The 24,424-nt window shown below is 33.7% G+C and overlaps 1 protein-coding gene across 4 annotated transcripts in view; it reads right to left on the reverse strand.

Annotated features, from left to right (window-relative positions):
* Positions 1-24,424, reverse strand: part of LOC106869618 (neuronal acetylcholine receptor subunit alpha-5) — a 499,717-nt gene that overhangs the window by 403,821 nt on the left and 71,472 nt on the right. The gene's annotated exons all lie outside the window — the stretch shown is intronic.

Genomic DNA, 24,424 nt, shown 5'->3' on the forward strand with positions numbered 1-24,424 from the left:
AAATGTGGAACTATTGGCATTATCTTTCATAAATTAAGATTTAAATTCAATAGACATAAATTTCAAGTGTCCTTTTAAATTTCACAGATTTTCAGTAGATTTTATTTATTCCCATTTCTTTAGAAATATTTTTATGCCTATATTTTTTTTAAAATCCCAAAATAGAGACTGCTGTTATATTATTTCTGATCTTGTTCAGTTTGTAATTACTTTCGAAGAGTTAAAGCACTGCAATGCCACTCAGACACAAATAACTCAGACGTTATAAAAGTGCACAGATAATGGTCTAGATCTTCATAAGCAGCAGTCAAAACACTACACAGTGAAGGAGGCCTATCTTCCTCGTTCTCGTCAGTGGCTTTAAGAAGATTGACACGTTGTAACTAGATAATCCCCTTAGACGTGACCTTTCTTTAAATCAACATACCTCTCCTACTTCAAACCTAAGCATAAAGTATTACTCCACATATAGAAAAATAGATTTAATATTGTAATTACACCATATAGGAACTTATGGGTAGATATATAGATATATATACAAGCGAACACACATGTGTACTCAAAATACACACAGAAAGATTGAACATACAAATTAAATATGTATATTAAATATATATATATATATATATATATATATATATATATATACACACATAGATCTAGGTATGTATGCATATATTGTGTGAAGGAAAGAGAGAGAGAGAGAGAGAAAGAAAATGAGAGGGAGAGAGAGCGATTACCCAAACGCGAAAACGTATTTACATCTGCTTTCATAAGAAATTTTTAATTTTAGTGATCGATAGTACAGATACGAAGTATGTTAAAGTCGACTCGACCTACTAATCATTTCACTTTTCAGAGAAGTTCTATCAAAATAAATGAAAAATCGTTATTTTGACATTCCTTTCTGCCGTGTAAATTAAGTACCAATGATGTCCTAGGATCGGTTTTAATCGACTATACCCATACTTTTGACTGTCACATTTTTATTGGGACCTTCATTTAAAATGGCTTCTACAAAAGTTGCTTCTAAAGATGTATAACATCAGACACACTTGTAGAGAACGACATACCTCATTTTACGTCCATTGGTTTCAGTTCCCCCTTAAAAGCCATTATATTTTATATAGATATTAATACCTTTGCAAACAATGTAATCACTACAATAGAACCTTTCTTCTCACCGAGACTCATGTACAATAGCACTAAGTATCCAAAAAAGAAGAGTCAATATCGGCTTTTGAATCCCTGTTTCAAACATTTCGTATGAATTTGGCTTGGTTTGCAATAAATGCTGTTAGAATAACATCAATATCATATACTGTCATTTTTCTTTCTCTGAAAATCAATATTTAACCCCTTTGAAATTAAATTGTGCTCTGTTGATGTATCATTCTAATGTTAAGCAAAATCAGCGATCAAACCTTGGTATTAGCCAGCAGACAAGTAAATTAATTGTAGAAAACTAAAAAAAATATGATAAAATATAACGTACAGAAAAGAAAAGAAAAATAGAGGATTATTGCACTAGTAATATTGCCACAAATTAGTTCACGTTTCTCCTACAGACGCGTGACTTTTTGATATTCAGCTTTAGACTGAGATGTCTTTATGTGTTGTTCTTAACAATTCCCTTGTTTTGCCGTTTGTATTTTTATACGATACTTATTATTAATTTTTGTAAACCTGGTGGTCATTTCTGGCGCTTATCCTACATTCAATTTGTGTGTGAACGTGAATGAGTTATGCCTGAAATAAACTGTGTATATATTTCAGTTATGAAAATGTCATCGATAGGTGATAGATCAATAAATAGAAAGAAGACAGAGAGAGGAAAGTTATGAGTAATGTGGTTGGAAGCTGTTGCATAAAAAGAACGAGAGGATATGTAACAATAGAGAGAAGAAAGAGAATGAAAAACAAAGATAGATATACAGGCAAATAAACAAATACTGACAGTGGCAAGTGAAGTTTGAGGGAGATAAGAACAGGGTTTAAATACATGCATACATACATACATACTTACATATATAAATATATATATATATATATATATATATATATATATATATATATATATATATATATATATATATATATATATATATATATATATATATATATATACATATATGCATATACATATATACATATATATATATGTATATATATATATATATATATATATATATATATATATATATATATATATATATATATATATATACCATACAATAAGATATTACACTGATATAATAATATATTAAGATATATTAATTACATCCAATAATATATAAGCGCAGGCGTGGCTGTGTGGTAAGAAGTTTGCTTCTCAAGCACATGATTCCATGTTCACTCTAATTGTATTGCACGATGGGCATTTGTCTTCTACAATAATCTCGGGCCGACCAAAGCCTGCCTTGTTAGTGGATTTGGTAGACGGGGACTGACAGAAATCTGTGGTATATATATATATATACATATATATATATATATATATATATATATATATATATATATATATATATACATATATAGACATATGTTTGGGTGTCTTTGTGTCAGTGTTTGTCCCTCTTCCCTTGCTTGACAACAAGTGATGGTGTGTTTGCCATCTCGTAACCTAGTGGTTTGGCAGAAAGAGCCCGATAGAATAAATGTCAGGATCTATAAAATAGTAATAAGTACTGGGGGTCGATATGTTCGACTGTTCTTCAAGGCAGTGCCCCAGTATGGCTGCAGTCTGATGACAGAAACAACCATGTTTGTGTGTGTGTGTGTGTGTGTGTATGCGTGCGCGCGCTCGAACATGTGTATGCGTGTGTGTGTGTATGTATGCGGACATTTATGATTATCAAGAACCAGGCTCGTTAGTCACAGCGGAGTCACAAGTGTAAATTATAAATTTGGTTGAGTGCACAATAGTCTTAATGGTCAGTTGCGGTCTTCCTCGGTCACGAGTGACATCCATTATACATATGTGTATGTATGTGTGTGTGTGCATAGATATCTGTGTGTGTGTGTGTGTGTGTGTGTGTGTGTGTGTGTGTGTGTAAATATATGTATATGTATATAAATGTGGGGAGAGCATAAGAAGATGTAGTATGTTGTGAGAGAAGCTGAGATGGAATGAAAGAATTGGGACATATAAAGAGAAATAAAAGCAGATGGAAAAGACCATAATTATCCAGAGAGTAATCGACGAAAAGATAATGGGAGTGAGAGAGAGGAAGTTAGAGAGATAAGTGAGAAACTACTGATAGAGAGATAGAGAAAGAAATGAATAATGGAGCGAACGAGATAACATAAATACTTCTCAAAGATATAAACTACAAATAATTGAATTGAGAAATCAAAAGAATATATATATATATATATATATATATATATCAATTTGGCAGCCAAGCTGAATAAAAATGCCCGAAAACGAAAACACAGTTCAAGTTAAAAGTTTGAAAAGAACCTAATTCTTCATTATTTTACAAGCGAATATTGGTAACTTTTAGGCAATATGTCCGTAGATTTTGAAACTTAATGGTTTCTACTATTTCGAAATAAATGGATATTACTGATGGATTCTAAATCAATAGTTGTCCATGGCAATCAAACTACGATTACCTGCCACTGTTTACATGGCAAAACATATCCGAATAAAATATGCACTTAAAAATGCTAGAACCTTGTGAGAAGTCATTTGTATTTGTGTTCGATATTTACTGAGCTGATTGTTATTTCCGTTACTGCTGTTCGTTTGTTCCTACTGCAACTGCATCAGTAATAACGATATTATGATTGATGATGAATTTTTATTCTTGCTGTGAGTTCGATATCGCTGTTATTTTACTTAACGTAACTACCTTCGTAACTACTGTTAGATCTACGATTATGGTTACAAAAACTACTACTACCTACTACTACTACTACTACTACTACTACTACTACTACTACTACTACTACTACTACTACTATTGTTGCTGCTGCTGCCACTCTTGTTTCTTCTATTCCGAAGAAATCGACCACTTTATATATAGATTCGGAACAATGCACACTCCTTAGTCTTGTTCGCAATTTATCACGTGATAACTTGATATAATTTTATATTTCCCCTTCCTTTCTGTCTCTCCCCCCTCTCTCTATCTCTCTCTCTCTAGTCTCTACGACAGATGTTTTCTATGCAAATCCAATATGTTTGTATTTTCGGACCAGACAAATAAAATCCATCTTTTTTCAACAGCTGTCAGCCGTTGTCAGTATTAAATATTCAATATTAAATCTAACATATGTTCTACAAAAATACACATTCCATTCAGATTTTATTTTCTTATCTGAATAAAAAAATTCAGTGGCCATAAACCAGTACTTACGCACCAGATATGACAGTGGTCCGAGAATAGTGTATAATATTAAGCTAGCGCAAAAAAATAAATAAAAAAACAATAGGAATGCGAGGAAGGGCAAAATAAGAGTTAATGTTGCTTATGTCCCAAAGCCATAACGCATTGTTAAGTTCAAAAGCCAATGAACAGTATACTTCAATTTCAATTTGCATTGGTGAAGCAGGAGGAGCATATTTACATTCACTTATATCTATGTGTGTTAGTCTAGAATTACTAACAGTCTAGTGCAGGTCCATCTCCGCAAGGCTATAAACATCATATATATATATATATATATATATATATATATATATATATATATATATATATATATATATATATATATACAAACAAATATACATGCATTATATACATATATATATATATATATATACATATATGTATGTATACATTATATGTGTGTACGTGTGTGTTATAGTGTTGTACGTACATACACACATACACACACACATGTATATAAACCATATTTGAATTAATCTGTGAGTCTGTAATTTAGGTCACTGTCCGTTGTAATCATGAAATGAACAAATCAATAAATTTGAAAAAATGAGTTAAATACTCTTCCGATATTTATTGTAGCACGTGTTTATTGAGCTTTACATACTCTTAACTGGAACCCGAGAACATCATAACCTATGTTGTTTACAATCCGAGAAAACATTTGACTCTATAGAGGAAGTTGTACTAGTCGCATATACTATCTATAAACAAGCAATCACTTTCCAACATCAACACAATTCTGATTTGTTTAAATATTGATTATTCTTATTATTATAGATAGTGAGTATAGGTGGTGGGTGACCTTGCTAGAAATTCGCTAAATTGTTAAAAGAAATCATTTTATATCATTATTGGAGCAGGAAGTAAAATTAAATTGACGATCGCAATCATAAGTTATTCCATTAAGCATATCTGCTGACAGAAACAGATAAAATTTGTTCTAGAAGTTCACCAAGTGTTAGTAACTCAAGACTAACCTTGACTCCAGAAAGCATTTTTTTTTTTCATGCTGTTTCTTTGTTTCAAAAAGAGATTTCCTTACAATTATCACACAAGCAACTTACATTTTTAAACAATGGCAAATGGAAGGTTTGTTGTCAGGGAGAATCAATCAGGCTTCATTTCATTAATGTTTGTATTAGAAAAGCTACGTAAATGATTTAGCACACAGTCTATATCCTTTTTTCCCTACCAATTGTTGCAATATATTCCTACAGCAGAAATATTTCAAATAGAAAGTAGGCCAGCCATAGTGATATTGAGTTGTCGCGTGTTTTATCAGACGCATCTGCTTCAAATACAATTTACATAATATCTTGAAGACAGAAATTAGAGAAATTGTTTCGTCAATTGAGAAAAGTAAACTTGGAAAGAATTCCTAAGGCAATTATATTATACATCTCAGATGAATTGGGCTAGCATGAGATAAATAGTATTGTCAATGAACCGCTAATGTATAATACAGTTTAATCTTTTGGGCCTGGAGAGATAAAAGTCATCTGAAACACGTCAAGATCCTAAATCCAACAAAACATTGAATTAAATACATCGACTATCTAATAGACACTTTTTTGTTGTACTGTAATCAAATAACAACAACGATAGCAATCTGAGCTTTCAGTATACCAACCTGTAATTCGAAAGGCTATCACTTCTGAAATAATCGAAAGAATTTGTACTTGGTCACTTGACCTGCTGCTAAGTCTCCCTTAAATGCGCACATTTCCTCTCATCATAAAAAGCACATTGCATAAGTCCTAGATATCCATAGAGATATAGAATAGGTACGACTAAAATGAATGCCATTGGTCGTAGGTCTATTTGTTCAGGTTATTATGGGGTTAAACGGCATCTGCGACAAAAGTTACTTCTCTACTACCATGGTCCACGATCCATGGATAAATTTCTGTCTGCAAAATTATTATCAGATATGCTTACTTGAAAATAAAGCTCCAGTGTATATATATATATATATATATATATATATATATATATATATATATATATATATATATATATATATATATATATATATATATATATATATATATATATATATATATATATATATATATATATATATATATATATATATATATAGGCATATGCGTGGCTGTGTGGTAAGTAGCTTGTGCTTACCAACCTCACTGCTCCCGGTTCAGTCCAACTGCGTGGTACCTTGGCAAGTGTTTTCTACTATAGCCTCGGGCCGACCAAACTGAAAGAAACCCGTCGTGTGTGTGTTTGTCCCCTCACCATCGCTTGACAACTGATGCTGGTGTGTTTACGTCCCGTAACTTAGCGGTTCGGCAGAAGTGACCGATAGGATAAGCACTAGGCTTACAAGGAATAAGTCTTTACAAGGAATAAGTTGCTCGACTAAAGGCGGCGCTCCAGCATGGCCGCAGTCAACAGTGGTTAGAGCAACGGTCATAGGATCGCGGTTTCGATTCCCAGACCGGGCTTTGTGAGTGTTTATTGAGTGAATACACCTAAAGCTTCACGTGGCTCCGGCAGCGGGTGCTGGAGAACCTTGTTGTATTCTTTCACCACAACTTTATCACACTCTTTCTTCCTGTTTCTGTTGTCCATGTGTTTCAAAGGGACAATTTTGTTACACTCTGTGTCACGCTGACTCTCCCCGAGAACTACGTTAAGGGTGCACGTGTCTGTTAAATGCTCAGCCACTTGCACATTAATTTCACGAGCAGGCTGTTCCATTGATCGGTTCACTGGAACCCTCATCGTTCTAACCGACGGAGTGCCACGAAATATATATATATATATATATATATATATATATATATATAAACAAACAGTAAATGAGTATATGCATATATACGTACAGGTATGTGCATACCGACATCCACCTGTATGTATAGGTGCATATCTGGGTACAGGACATTGCAAACAAAACGTAGACGAGAAAACACACAAGCCACATAGAGAACATTCTTCTTCATCAGCTACCCCCGTTTTAACACCGGCGTTTCGAAGAGTTATATATATATATATATATATATATATATATATATATATGAGTGGAGAAACGAAAGAGGAGCACTCAACCAATTTATAAGGAGTTGCATGTATGAATCAAAACAGTTTGATTCAAATTCGTTGGTACACTTGAGTTTCAAGCGTGATGCTAGCCGTCACCCATTTTGAATTTGAATAACAGAAGTTATTAACGTAAGGTGGACTGCGAATGGTCGAGGAATGTCACGTGGTGTCGTAGTTTGATACTAGTATATGGATAACTGAGAAAATATCGCATGGCGAACAAAAAATTGACTACATAAGGACAAGAAATACACCACGTAGCGATTAGAAATCGGTCAGGTTGTTGGGTGGGAGGATGTAGTAAAAGTTGGCACTGAAGCTGCATTGTGACCAGCGTTGTATCACAGTTTCGACTGGACATCAGATGCTGATATACACCCCTGGTCACAATGCACCTCTAATTCTGTCCTGACTGTGCCATTTTTTTCCATCTTGACCCAAATCGCTTAACTGAATCGTTTTCCCATCTTCGTGGTAACTTTTCAAGTGGCCTTTTCTAATCTGTTGGATACAGTTCGGCAGCTGCACTGGTCCTCCTGCTGTCTGTGAACCTTGCGACATGTCCGACCCAACGAAACTTGTGTTTTCAGTATTCAGTGATCACATCGTTCACTCTGTCCGTTTCTGGAATTATTTCATTCCGAATATGTTCTCGTTAAGGTTTTACTCGCATGGACCCTCTCATGGCCTTTTGCGTCGTAGCCCATCCATGTTCTATCCTCTTCGTAGAGGCCCACGTCTTACTTGTGTATTAGAGCGTAGGACGGTGCTATTGAAGAGTTTGTCACGTAAGATATTGTCTAGCTTTGGTTTGAACACATCTTTTATTGAGTTAAACGCCTTCCATCCTGCACTTATTCTCTTTGAGATGTAAGTTTCCATATCTCTGTGCATATTTGGAGTCAACTTGAAGAGCTCAATAAGGACTAATGTTTGCTGGTCCAGGAAATTAAAAGCTGCATATGGAAAACAAAAACTGCAAGCCAGCGGGAGCCAAGTGGTTGAATCTCGGAGAAAAGGTCAAAAAATTCTAGAGAAACGGAAAACTAAGAAGAGTAACGTGAAAGAGAACCTCAAGGAAATCGTTCTCTGCAAAGTAATTAGATAACATCTAAGAAATAACTTCGATAAATGACTGAAGAAATTGATGAGGCTGCATAGGAATGAAAAAAGTTTATAAAGACGCAGGGGAAGGCTGGCACTCTATAAGTCCGAGGTGACGGTGCTTAAAAACAAGAATAGATTCATGATGACAGACAAAGGCGGGACGGATCAACTATAAAACTCTTTCTACACTATGCTTTTTAAATTACAGCCAAAAATGTTGGAAGAAGTGCCACCTAATCTGATCATTGAAATTAAATATTTCCTCCAACCGAAGAAAACAAATAAAGCTCCTGGGTAAGATGGCATCGCAAGAGAGATGTTATGATGAGAAGATAAAGAACTGTAGAAAAAGTCACTATGACATTTTTAAATTGGATATATTGATGACTATGTTATGTTACTGCATTACTTAGTCATGATCGAATATGTGCGTATATATATATATATATATATATATATATATATATATATATATATATATATATATATATATATATATATATATATATGCTAGAATTGAAGGGGAATATCCATCACAGAATTCTATTGCAGCCAAACATTAAGAATCCATACAGTTATATGTCAATATAAAAGTGACAGGTCTGCAAGAAACGAGAAACAAAATACTTCGGTACGAACACTTCCAACACTACACTGACACACAGTTAAACATATAGAACAAAACATCTAAAGTCATTCTAATATTTGCAACGTATCTTAAATACCACTACATGCCTTTACGTAAAACACCCAAAATTGCAAATCGACATCAGGTAAAAACATGCCAAAAAACCTAAACACACCTGGTATGCACAGAAGGGAAACAAATACAACGCAGCAAAGAACACTAAACATGACCTCAATAATAGAAAGAACATGAAGGAAGAAGTGAAGTAAATGCGGGTTCAGTAAAGAACGTCTAAAATCTTCAAATATACACTGATAAAGGTTCACAGGCCAACCTACCATGAAGACCTCATAACATGCATAACATTCACACTTACAACACAGAGATACTACAAACTATTTATTGTACATTTATTAATGTTCAATTAATGTACAGTTCGCGACATTGAAATAAATCCAGCTGACTCAGGAATACATACGTATTTCGTTCAAATACATCGACCATTTCACCAATTTTACACAGTCTATCTTTGAAACTTTAATAAAATTAAAACAAACATCAGTCGGGAAAATTTCAAAAGAACCAACTATGGGTGACACAAGAGATCAAAATGAAACTCTTTTCATACCTAAAACAATCCACAAAATTACATCCAAGTATCTCATAAGCCGACAACAAGACTATTTTCTAGACATCAGCTTCTTCTCCACAAATATAGGTATTTTAGTCAAATGGTAAACGATTTCACACCTCTTCTTTGATCAGCTACCTATCATTCTCACAAAGCGCTCGCACAAGTTTAGTAAAATAAAAAGCATTTTCAAGCTCCTTAGAAAAGCGGTAGAAACACTACAAAAACTAAATCCTATAAACTTCACAAAGCTCAACGACACAGACTCCAACATAGATTTTACAATACGTGCACCTAATAAGGTATTCATATACGATTCCTAAATCATGCAATCTAGTATTAAACACAAAGGCTAGATCAAACTGATATAACTGCTGAAATAAAAACCATTCTGATAAAATCTAGAAATGACTCCAAATACACCCCACCGAATCAATGACACTACACAGAAATACGACTCAACAGCGAGTAAATAAATACAGAAATAGCAGAAAAAATATCCCCGAGAGAAACAAAAGCTAGCAAATACCACACAAAAACAGGAAAACACTACATAATTTGATTTAGTGATAACCCTCAAAAGCTTCACTTCAACACGTTCACAAGACATTTTTAACCTATACTAAAACAAGTATTTTAAAATCAACCACACCAAAACAAGTTACGGAGAAATACAAAAGCAAGAAATGTCAACTTCAAATTGGTTATGATTTGATCCTCTCCCTTCCATGAAACGTTGAATAAGTATTAGTTAACCCATTATCCCCGCTCGCCACTCCCAATAAATGAAGGAGGGAAAACCAGAAGTTGTAACACTATATCGTTTAAAATCAACAACATGATTTGCAAGGTTAAAATATATTAAAATAAACAAAAGACAATAAAGTAAATTGTATTCACTGCTACCACATTTTAAAAGAAGAATACTATGAATTACTATATTTCTACAATATTCACAAACCATGCGAAAGACAAGGAATACAAATAGTTCTTAATTCACATCATAAGAAGCACAAAGACTGTACCCAGAGATAATCACCGCAACGAAACAATTATATGCCGAATCAGTCTAGAAAACTATTATAGAAATAGTTCGAAATACTGCACTTGGATGCAAAGATGCAAAGAAGATAAATGCAGTAAAACAGGTCTTGCATTTGGATCGAGACCATATTGCTCTGTTGCGCCGTGACACCCATCCGAATATAGAGAAATGCACAATCAATACAAAACACTACATTTTATCTGCGCCAGATAGCATCCATCTCGGCCTCCAATCAAGCATTAAGATGCTGCATGCTCACAGAATAGATGTAGCCTTATTTAATCTTGATACATCGTATGGTCACGACAGAAACAACAAACATATATATGTTGAGTGTGTATGGTGCGTATTATGTATCTTTTCCGTTCCTGATTTTCGTTCTCTTGCTCCAATAGTACGCAATCTTTTGCTCTAAAAGCACATATTACACACACACACACACACACACACACACACACACACACACACACACACACACATACACACACACACACACACACGTATATACACCTGTTTTAATTGAGGGGCATAAGTCAAATCAACGTTACGTACGTTTCGGTGAACAAACGCTATATATATCATACTACATACAAAGCTATGCAAGTCATGGTATAACTATAGTGTTCATTCAGCTCTTCATTCATATTAATTTCAATTACAATCAACTTATGAAATAAATCCATGATGCGGATGGATATTCACCGTTTCATTTGCGTGTCAACAAGGCAAATGGACAAAATGTAAGTATTTTTTTATTCTATCAGTTACTTAATATACTATCCTATCAGCCATAACCCTTATTTCATAACTTGATGGTGGTTCAATCTAAAATGTGTGAAGGATTGAATGGACAATTTTATTACATGAATTGTATAACTTCGTATGCAATATGAAATAAATGAGTTCGTTCACCGAAATGTATGCAATGCTGCTTTTGACTCCTATTTTCCTCAAATAAAATTATTATTCACTCTGTGGGGATTGTAAGATGCCATGTTTAAATTTGTATGCCTTGCATTGACAATGTGCTACTTTTATAACTGACCAAATTATAAGCACTTATCCTTAGCTTATTTGAACACTATGCTTGTCAGGCTCCTGCATGAAGTGCTGATAAGATGATCTCCTAGATTTCAGTTATCTCCTCAACACACACACACACACACATATATATTTGTGTGTGTGCGCTCGCGTTGGTTTATGCATATATATGAGTATATAAATATGCCTGCATATATTGCAAAATAATTAGATCTACATATATGCGTATGTATGTGTGCGTACATGCACGCGCGCACACACACACACACACACACACACACACACACACACACACACACACACACACACACACACACACACACACATATATATATATATAGGTAATGAAAAATTATGGAGGTGAACTTTTTTCAACTAACAACGGCTCAATTTATTGAGCGATTAGATCAAATAATTAATTTGAATGAGACAAGTTCCAAGGTCAATAACACTGCTCATCAAAGCCGACATATATCTAAACATGGAGGGCATATATGAGTCATTATAAGCATGCGAACACATAACATACAAAAACATATATTTACATATAATAGTGTTATTCCGTGCCCAAAACACAGTCGTTTAAGTAATTGCATAAATATAGAAAGATAAATTGAGAAGTTCAAGCTGATGAGATAACAGTTTTGGGGGTTATTGTGAGCTGTTAACACATCACCTTGGACTTCTCAATTTATCTGTCTATATTTATGCAATACTCTTATTTATAATTAATTATAAATAATTATAAACAATTATAAATTATAAATTAATTATAATTATTTATAAATAAGATACTCTTATTTATAATCTTAATAATCATTAAAACCTCTAAGGTTGTTTCTTCTCGTGCTGCCAATAGATTTGATCGCTATTTAAAATAACGATCTTATCCTTATATATATATATATATATATATATATATATATATATATATATATATATATATATATATATATGTGTGTGTGTGTGTGTGGGGTGGGGGTCGGGGTGGGTGTATATGTGTGTGTATGTGTGTGTATGTGTGTGCGCGCGTATGTATGTATTTATGTATGTATGTATGTATGTATGTATCTATGTATGTATATTCTCGTCTGTTACTTGTTTCAGTCATTTGACTGAAGATCAACGAAGGGCTTTTAGTCGCAGGAATCGACCCCAGGACTTATTTTTTGTAAGCCTTGTATCTATTCTATCGAACCTTTTGCCGAACCGCTAAGTTATGGGGACATAAACACAACAGCACCGGTTGTCCAGCGATAGTGGTGTGACAAACAGATACAAAAACATAAATACATGTGCATATAAATATACGAAGGGTTCTTTCAGTTTCCGTCTACCAAATCCACTCACAAGGTTTCGGCCAGCCCGAAGCTATAGTAGAAGACACTTGCTCGAGGTGCCAAGCAGTAGGACGGAACCCAGAACCATGCTGTTCGGAAGCAATCTTTTTACTAAACAATCTTTTTACCTGCACCTATCTATTTATATTACAAATTTCAAAATATGTCGATTACGCCAATCGCAATATTTTTAACGATTTCGATCCGGAAGGATGATATACAAAACGGATATAAGGGCGTTTTGAAGTCAGAACGTAAAAAGGACCCTAAAATATATGATATATTTCCGATGTACTTCCTATCTACAACCAAAAGCTTGTATGCGTACACATTTCTATTCTATATCTATTTTACTCAGAAATTAATAATAAGGACTACCTTTCTTATAAAGTTCCTTAAAATTAATTCGATATTTTCTACCAATAAGAGAAAGGTTTCTAGGTGTATTAGTCATCACTACATACAATTTTTAAAGAACTTTTCGCAATTTTTTAAAAAGTAACTTGCATTTTTCATAATCATATGGAAGACTTCGATATAATTGTTATTGTTTTTCCAAAGATGCCAAAACATACATTGCTTTCTTTACCGAAATCAGAGAGCTACCATTTATTTTTAGATATACTTTATATCGAAGAATTGATTTAGTTACTTTACTGTATTGGATATAGCAATTTTTGTAGATTTAAAAATTCCTCACATGAGAAAAAGCGTGCATGAGTGTGTATATATATTTGTATGCAAGTATGTATGTGTATATATATATATATATATATATATATATATATATATATATATATATATATATATATATATATATATATATGTAGGTAGGTAGGTAGGTGTATATACACACATGTACACATACACACACACACGCACACACACACATTTATATATATGTATGCATGTATGTGTATGTGTGTGTGTCTGTGTACAGACAAATGAAACAAAATGTACTTAATGACAGTTTTTATTTAAAATCACTGCAGTTGTGTCGGCACATTCCAACAGCTGTAGTACACAGGTGAGATATTGGACAATCGTTATCCTATATGCAAGGTGTGGAAAGCTCCTCCTTAGGTGATTGCTTAAATAAGTTCTTCGCAGAATCTCCCATCATTTCACTCGGCTAGAGAATGTATACCCAGAGTAATGTGTTATTCCAAGCAGCTTACATACAAAACTAAAACCATAGATATAGTAACAGACAAGACACAATTACAACCAAAATACAAAATGTATAGATATAAAATTGGTAAAAGAAAAGAAAAGCGTTAGCCTATTATGAATTTCCATCCTATCTCAAGGGTCAGATTATAAGAATTGATAAAAGAGACTAAATAATAAAATGAAAAATAAAATATAACATATACTTGCATACACATTTTCACACACACAAACGCATACACATACACACACACAAACACTTACACACACATATGCACCCAATGTTTTTATTTTCTAGCCCGTTTATATTTGTCGATCTTCTTTCATTTGTCTGTTTATATAAACTCTATGGATATTATAGTATTCTTAATATATATACAGTAGCTGGAGCTTTCCCACTGTATGATGAAATCAGACAGACAGACAATAACTGCGGACGAGTTTTGCATAACATTCTACAAGGTTTTTACCTGAATTCTATTTTTCTATATAGTCCCTCTTGTGGTCTATACACTTCTTCCATCGGTGTTGCAGTCTTGGATCTCATTGGTGAAGAAGCCTTCATCCTGCTGCTCGAAAAAGTCATCAACAGTAAATGTGATATCATCATCACTGCGATCCTGGTTACCAGCCAAGTGCTTTTTAATATTGAGAAACAGATAATAGACTGATGGGGCTAAATCAGGAGAACAGGGAGGATAATCAACCAGTTCAAAGCAACAGCAGCCACTGGAAGCAAGGAGTTGCGTGGTTTGAGCATTGTCCTACTGAAAGAAGATAACTTTTGTCAGTTTGGTCATGATAACCTTTCGTAAGTGTCAAAGAAAGTTGGCATACTACACTCCAAAATACTGAGACCATCACCTTCCCTGTCGTTGAAACCATCTTGGCTTTAGTTGGAGCAGCGATTAGGGGTGTTTCGATAAAATAGATTATCTCTGTGTCTCTAGCTGAAAGTGAAGAAATCAACATTCGTCCTGGCTTAGGAAACGTTCAAGGAAACCATCAGGACTTGCATCAGACAATAACAGATTTCTCACGTGATATGATGACTCTGGTGTGCTTTTGATCAGGTGTGAGAAGACGTCGCCCCACCGAGCGAAAACGTTCGTCATGCTAAGTTCATTGTGCAGAATATTCTCAACTCACTCATTGGATATGCTAATAGCACGGGGTATTTTATTTGTAGTCAGCCGCCTGGTGGCAGTTGCAGGACGTCCAGATCTTGGGTCACACCCCAGACTCTCCTTACCATACCTAAATTAAGTTGCCAACATTTGCACTGCTAATAAAGGTGAGGCATCACCCACTAATGTAGCGACTATGTCAGCATGAATGTCCTTAGGAACTAGACACTTTTATTCAGGTACTTGATAACATCACGAAGCCAAATTTTCTTCATTTTTAAGAGAAGTCGCTACTAGTTGCTTTTAAGGTTTTCTTTGGACAGTCAGATGTTATTTCACCTAGAAAGAAGCAATGACTTGACATGAGAAGATGAAATTATTGCATGTAGATTTCACAGCTCTAGTATTACTCCTTCATAGTCATGTAGTCAGCCTATGAACTTTTCAGACCCCTTCTTACACACACACACACACACACACATACACACACATACAGACACACACACACACACACACACACATATATATATATATATAAATATATATATATATATATATATATATATATATATATATATATATATATATATATATATATATATATATATATTTATTTATATATATTTATATACATACAGCTGCACCTATACACACACATACATAAATACATAAATGCTGGTGTGGCTGTGTGGTAAGAAGCTTGCTTCCCCACAACATGGTTTCGGATTCAATCCCACTGCATGAAACCTCGGACAAGTGCCTTCTACTATAGCCCCGGGCCGACCAATGCCTTGTGAACAGATTTGGTAGACGGGAACTGAAAGAAACTCGTCATATATATATATATATATATATATATATATATATATATATATATATATATATATATATATATATATATATATATATACACACATATATATATATATATATATATATATATATATATATATATATATATATAAGTATATGTCCATACCAGAATCTGAATTGTTAAGAATGTGTAGGAATGTGTAGGAGTGTTGTTTAATACCAATATTAATCAGATGTTGTCATGTGAGATACAAATGGAATATTTAGAGTTCCCTGAAGTGGAACCTAGATTAGTATTCAATACGAAAATAATTCTAATGTTAAAAAGGAACCAATTTCGGAATTATCAACTGGTACTTATTTTATCGATTCTGAAAGAATGACAGGCAAAAGTTACCGCAGCAGAATTTGAACTCAGAACGTAAAAACGAACGAAATGCCGCTACCTATTTCACCCGGGGTCGGTATCTATAGGATTAACAACACATATTCAGATACACATGACGACGAACATTTCAGAATGCACACATATATACACATATAAAAATATATGCATACACAGATATATTTATAACAGGCACATAGTTAGTAGAAGAATTTACGTGTGTGTGTGTAAGTGGGTATCCTCTCGCGATGACACTTTTATATGTTGACATTAATGATAGCAATCAAAATCAAAATCATAACGTTTTGGTTGCTTGTTCGTCTTGCACACTTTGAATGATGTTTCAATCTAAACATTTCTTCTAAGTAGATATAACGAGTTTTTTATTATACACAATTATTTCAAATCTATTGTGTTCGTATATAACATCAGATAGGATTTGGAAATGAATTTATCACAATTTTAACTGCAAGTAAAACTTTGACCAATTGTCTTACATCGTAAACCAATAAGGACATCAATAATGTGTCGTGTAAGTTTATATAACATTGCCCCATGTTTGGAATGGATTCATGCTTCTAAATTAATGGAAAGTTAATTTGATACTTTTCGCTTGCTAGATACAAAATGCAAAATTTTAAATTTGAATTGTTTATCCATTTAGAATGCTACTTTTAATATAAGGTATATTCAGTTTAGATACTAAGGATCTTTGAAAGTATTAGTAACTTATTCATTTTACGTCTGTTTTAATTTTTAAAACTTACATGTTAAATTACGTGATTTTTGAAAAAGTAAATTATTGGATTTTACGTTGTCTTTCTTGGCTGAGGTTTCATAAATACTCTATTAATATTATTAAATTAAAGCGCTTACTTTAAAAATATTGTATTTCATACTCTACAAATACAGTATATAAATGGTAAAAAACATTTATTTAGATGACCTCTCCATAAACAACGTTGCGTATTCATCATTACGGTGTAACTTCTTGACTGTGCGGTTGAAATTGTTTTGATCTGCAAATATTCTCAAGTTTATTGGATGGCCCACTCTATTGAGAACAACTCATACTTTTTTCACCGTAGCCGGAAGATAGAATGCTAATCCCTTTAAAATTTTGTCCTTGATTCATTTATCGACATAACAGAAACGCCTTATAGAAAATTGCAATCTTTTTAGAGTGAAGGGTAAATCGGTGTTTGACAGTTGATAGTTCAAGACAAATCCTATTGATCACGCACCCTTTCCATACGTTGCCTAAATGAATATTTATTATCGTTTACTTTTACTTTACGTTTTTGTAAGCGACACATTGGTGGAGTTCTTAGAGTGTGAAACAAAGTCTCATGCATTGTTTTCCCCTCTTACTGCGCTGTGAGTTTAAACCCTGCCGATGACAATATGTGCTTTTCATCACATCATAATCGACAATATATATATATATGTACCAGTACTGTGATCGGTAAAGGGAATGAGCACCGGGCCATATACCTTAAGATATTTGTTCCATTTCTTTGCCTTCAGAGTTCAAATCTCACTACTGCTTACTTAATTTTATCGGTCTAACACGAATTTTTGGCATCGAAGTTGCCAAATATTTATGTTATGGGCATTGCCTTCCCTTCTATCTACAAGATAAGAGAAATAAATTATTTGAAAATCATCTGCATCTGAGCGTGAAGCGGGCGGAGAGACGAACACAGGTCTCATTTTACTATAGATTATGTAGAGAGTGCGCGTGCCGACGCACACATAAGTGCATCCTTTTCCACATTTATTACCAAAACACACAACAAAATAATTCAAATAACGTAATGAAATTATTCATGTCATGACAAGTTCATTTGGATTTGGTTGTATGCATTGGAATGTAATTATTCATATAATTAGGAATATGTAATTAGAAACATATAATTAGGAATGTAGGATAAAGAATACTTTAGCAAAATTTAGTTCTGAATCCTCTCATCATACCTCTTTCTACAATACAAACTATTGGAAGCTTTCAATTAGAAATTGTTATAGTTTTTATGTAACTATTCTGAATTGAAATTGAATTCAATTGGAGGTTGGATTTTAAGTACACAAGTAGAATGACTCAAATAGACTAAGTTTCTGACAAGTTGTGTCAGTGACTTGAGCTCGAGTTCTGAGTAAATAATTTCCTTTCACATTTTTTTTTTCTTTTCTGATAAGCAGTTCAAGTCAATATTCGTGAACAAGATGTATGAGAATATATCCTATCTTAATTTGTCTTGAAGTGGAAGTTGCATTTATTTATTTCGGAGCCCACCGAGTCCGATGAGGCTGAGCGGTTAAAGTTCTTCAATAGTTGAAAGACAATAGCTTCATGAAAAGACATAGGCTAGCAGAGGATTCCGAGTAACCGGTATATTGCAGAATTATCAAAATATATGGTGCAGGCGTGGTGGAAAATACAGTAAGGATGATCAGAATAGTATAGCTAGGATGGCCCGAGAAGTGTTACGAAATCAGTCATATCTGGAAATCATAGGATACAGAAAACGTATGCGCCGTAGAGGTAGATGATATGGGATATTCCAGATAGTTACAATTTCATTCTAGTATAAATATAATTTGTTAAACCACTTAAATTTTATGTCGTTTTACTAAATGTATTAGAATAGTCAATTTAGTTTCTTTCCTCTGGACATTGACTTTTCGGTACCGTTATGAATGACTGTTTCATTAGTCAGATATCATGACGTTTCGACTGATTGTACAAATTTAAAAACATTGCAAAAAGAATTGTTTGGAACTACCGACATTTGCTTGGCAGGAAATACATGATTCTGCTTCTCGAAGAATTCAGATCTATAATAATTTTATATTAACCGACAAATCTATGTATTAAAAATTCACCTTCAACGTTTTTTCTTTATGCAACAATATGAACTCGTATCAAATAAGGAGAAAAAAGTATCCTTAATATGTTGTAATAGGTGACTTGCAAACGAACGAGATAATGGATTTTATATTAAATGATGCTAAACTATTCTAAAACATCGATATTTTCAATTTTGTATGCAAAACCAATCGTCATAATAATGGTAGATGATTTAAAAAACGTTTTAGAGTCGAGAAATCATTGATGACAATGTTCCATCGATTTTCAATGGAAGTCAACATTTCTGTATAAAAATAGACAATGAAGATTAGTAAACTTCATGTAAAAATATCCACTGTTCAGCAATTTTAACAATGTGATATTTCAATTTATAGAAACGTATCAATGACTGTTTTGCTGAAAGTAGAATGATGAAAGTTATGTACTCTTACAACATTCAACAAGCTTCTGTTTATATGTTGGGGTAACTGATATCAATCATTGAGAAACTATTTATATTTGACAGCGTTCTAAGTTCAAATCCTGCTTGGCCAAATTTGCCATTTCTCATTTCGGGGTCCATAAAATAAAGTACCAAACCAGACTGGGGTAGTGTTTAAAGCATTAGAGGAGATACCTTTCCTTTGGTATTTCTTCCAACTTATTGACTTCTGAGCTTTTGTGTGGTACATTTAGTATGTTACTCAATTAAGAACTGCGCATAATCTTGTGCTACGGTTACCTTTACCAGAAATTATTCTGTTTCAGTCTTTCTGGTTGTGGCTAAGGTTTGAAGAAAACTTTCCTCCCAGACATTTCGAGCCCTGAAACAATAATGTAAAGGACCAAGCGCTTTTCCTATGTAAATAAATGACGCTTCACAGCCATTTAAATTGAGATGTGGTTTCACTTGCAGATTGATTTTATTGATTTGATGTATGATGCTTAAACCTTTCAACAACACCATCATTTGTCCTCTGTGACCGGTAAAATAAGTGTCATTTCCATTCCTTTATTTGCACCATAAACGCTACAAACTCGATCTTCTGTTCCTGCTTTATATCTGTAGTGGGATACTTTTATCCTTCATTTCTCTTCTAAGATGGTTTTTTTTGCAAAATTCCCATATTACTCGCTTGACGCAGTTATACTGAACAAACATGCATCTTCGTTTACCTGTCTTGCTTCCAAATTTACACTTCTATCACAATCAAATTACCCATGTTCTTGAGATCAACATCTTTATCTCCACGCAGACACCAAAGAAAAAAATTGCGAATAACAAACCAATAAAGGAGATTATATGTTTGACGACCTAAAAATTACCAAGCAAATATTACTCAAATTTCGTTCAATCAGCTTCAGAAACGAAAGAATATATGAAAAACATCCGAGATATACTATGTCTGAAAATAGACTTGGCTGGAACATTGGTCCATTCAATTAGAACCAGTCTAAGATTAAAGGAGAGAGAGCACGTCTCCTATTTCTTGTATATGATCTTTCCTGTCTGAGTATTCCATCACTCTTCATTGATGATACGCTCTCTCCCTCTCTTTCTTTCTCTTTCACCCACTCTATTTCTCTCTCTTTCCCTCTCTGTCTTTCTCTCTCTCTCTCTCTCTCTCTCTCTCTCTCTCTCTCTCTCTCTCTCTCCCTCTCACACTCTCTCTTTCTGATTTAGAACTTATCAACTGAAAACAGTTGCTGATCCCTGATAAACTAGAAGTTCAATTACACGTATGACAAAAGGTTGAAACTGAAATGTATACAAACATTCTGGAACGCATACAAAATATAACATTCTTTCTACCTGGAATCCCTTCACTTAATCTGAAACTATAAGCACCAGCTCATTGATGCATTTATCTTTATGAGAAAGGTACTGAAAGTTCCTGGATTTGGGCAAAAGAAAATACAGGAGGATCAGTGTATTATGATGTTATTCAACATTCTCCTCTCACGTTCACACATGTTGTAGGGGGTCCTTCAGTTTTTCCGAGCTCTGTAAAAGCACTCGGAAGGTTGGACCTCCAACCAGGCCTTTCGTAATGCCCTTAAAGCTAGGAACCTTTCAGGACCCCCCTCGTATGTATTTTCATTCACTCTACCAAAGAGAGTTTATGCTCTGACTTCTCTTTTTATCGTCAAAATAACAGTACCCCTCCTTTTGGCATAAGCCTAAATCAACCAACCGCATCGGCTTACCCAAAAACTGACCACTTTAAGAGTTAAATGTCTAGACTACATATATCCCTGTTACCATCTCTGGAAACAAATTTCCAACTGTGTGGCTGGCTATCCAACAGATTTTGACGATTTGGTAATCTATGAACACAAGATAGCAATTTGTCTATATAAGATTAAGAAGTTCCCTTGGCCACCACGAGAAACTGGTTTCGATCTTATGGTATGGCACCTTGGGAAAGTGTCTTTGAGTCAAAACAAATCTGGTGCGTGATATTAGGTATACAGAAATTGTGTAAAACCCCGTGAAATGGACTGTGATTGTAATTCAAAGGACAAGCCTTTAACCACTGAAAGTTATCTAAACGTATGACTTCAAAAAATTCATGATAGTTTCGAGCGGGTATAGCCATACTACTACTACTACTAATAATAATAATAATAATAATAATAATAATAATAATAATAATAATAACATTCTTTCTACCTGGAATCCCTTCACTTAATCTGAAACTATAAGCACCAGCTCATTGATGCATTTATCTTTATGAGAAAGGTACTGAAAGTTCCTGGATTTGGGCAAAAGAAAATACAGGAGGATCAGTGTATAATAATAATAATAATAATAATAATAATAATACTGCTGCTCCTGCTCCTGCTACTGCTACTGCTGCTGCTGCAGCTGCTAAGTGATGATGATAATAATAATAATAATAATAATAATAAGAAGAAGAAGAAGAAGAAGAAGAAGAAGAAGAAGAAGAAGGAGGAGGAGGAGGAGGAGGAGGAGGAGGAGAAGAAGAAGAAGAAGAAGAAGAAGAAGAAGAAGAAGAAGAAGAAGAAGAAGAAGAAGAAGAAGAAGAAGAAGAAAGAATGAGCATGTGAGAAAGAGGAGCAATTATCTAGGGTGAGTGAAGTTGGTTGTGGAGCATAAAGATGATCCCTGTAGAGCCATTACAAATGGAGATGTTGGTGATCTGGATTGTAGATTTTGTCAATTTAGATTAAGAAGTAAATTGTTGCAGTGTGGAGTGTGTGAGACTGGAAATACGAACATAAAATCCTGTAAATAAAGAATACAAAGTATACATTTTTTCCTATAATTCAACCGTTCTACTAATATCCACAATTTTGTGTGTGTAACAGAGAGAGTATATATATGATATATGTATATATACATACATATTTGCGTATGCATGTACATATATATATATATATATATATATATATATATATATATATATATATATATATATATATATATATATATATATATATAGAGAGAGAGAGAGAGAGAGAGAGAGAGAGAGAGAGAGAGAGAGAGGGGGGAGGAAGCATGGGGTCAATCCATTCGACTACAATTCAAGGTGGTGCCCCATCATGGCCGCAGTCGAATGACTGAAACAAATAAAAGAGTTAAAGAATAAATAAAAACACACACACACTCATATATAAACATATATATATATATATATATATATATATATATATATATATATATATATATATATATATATATATATATATATATATATATATATATATATATATATATATATATATATATATATATATATATATATATATATATATATATATATATATGTATATATATATATATATATATATATGTATGTATGTATATGTGCATACGTGTACGTATTATGTATAAATTTTGTGGCGTCATTAGCTACATAAATTTATCACCAGTATTAAAGAAATACGAGAGAGGACTCGAAGAATCAGTACGTATGTTGTCCAGTTAGTAAACGTGGAGATAGATTTTCCCTTTCTCTTTCCTCTATCCAAAATTTCATCAACAGATGTCGCTGCAGTTGCCTCTCTACAATCTATTTGTTATTGGAGGTGAAACAAGCATACGACTAATGGATTTTATAATTAGTTTTCTTATGTTCACACCATTTATAAGTGAGACTGCAGGTCAACAGAGAAGCATTAAATACTCTTGATGCTTATTTACAGTAAAATGTCAGAGAGAGACTAAGTAGTAGAGAGTGGTAAGGAAGGAGTGATGAAGGTAGCTAGTGATGAAATCAGTTGAGGAGCGAAGAGGGAAAATATTCATAGAGAAAACAAAAGTGGGAAGATAAACAGACATTGAAAGGCTGTACGAACAGAGAGTAGGAGAGAGAGAGAGAGAAAAAGATAGATAGATAGATAGATAGATAGATAGATAGTTAGATAGATAGATAGATAGATAGATAGATAGATAGATAGATAGAGATGTAGAGAAAGAGAGAGAGAGAGAGAGAGAGAGAGAGAGAGAGAGAGAGAATCAAACTGAAATAAATATACTTCAAGATAATTAGAAGTGAGAGAATAAGAAAAAATGAGAGAAAACAAAAGACGGCCAGGCAAAAAGTGAAACTGAAAGACGAGCAGAGATACACAAAGGGAGTGAAAATGTGGCAGAGATTTAGAGGCAAACAAAGAGCAATAACAGCCAGATAAGCAACCGAAGTTTAAAGAGATAACAACAGAGGAATATATATGAAATGAGTATATACTTTTTGAAAGGACGAGAAAGAAAACGGTGGAGGTAGAGCGGATCACTGGATGTATAAGAGTGTGTATGCATGAGGTGGAGATTGCAATACAAAGGAAATTGACGGAAGTAA

This window comes from Octopus bimaculoides, chromosome 6 (assembly GCF_046866305.1).
Source record: "Octopus bimaculoides isolate indiv1 chromosome 6, ASM4686630v1, whole genome shotgun sequence".
Taxonomy (NCBI): domain Eukaryota; kingdom Metazoa; phylum Mollusca; class Cephalopoda; order Octopoda; family Octopodidae; genus Octopus; species Octopus bimaculoides.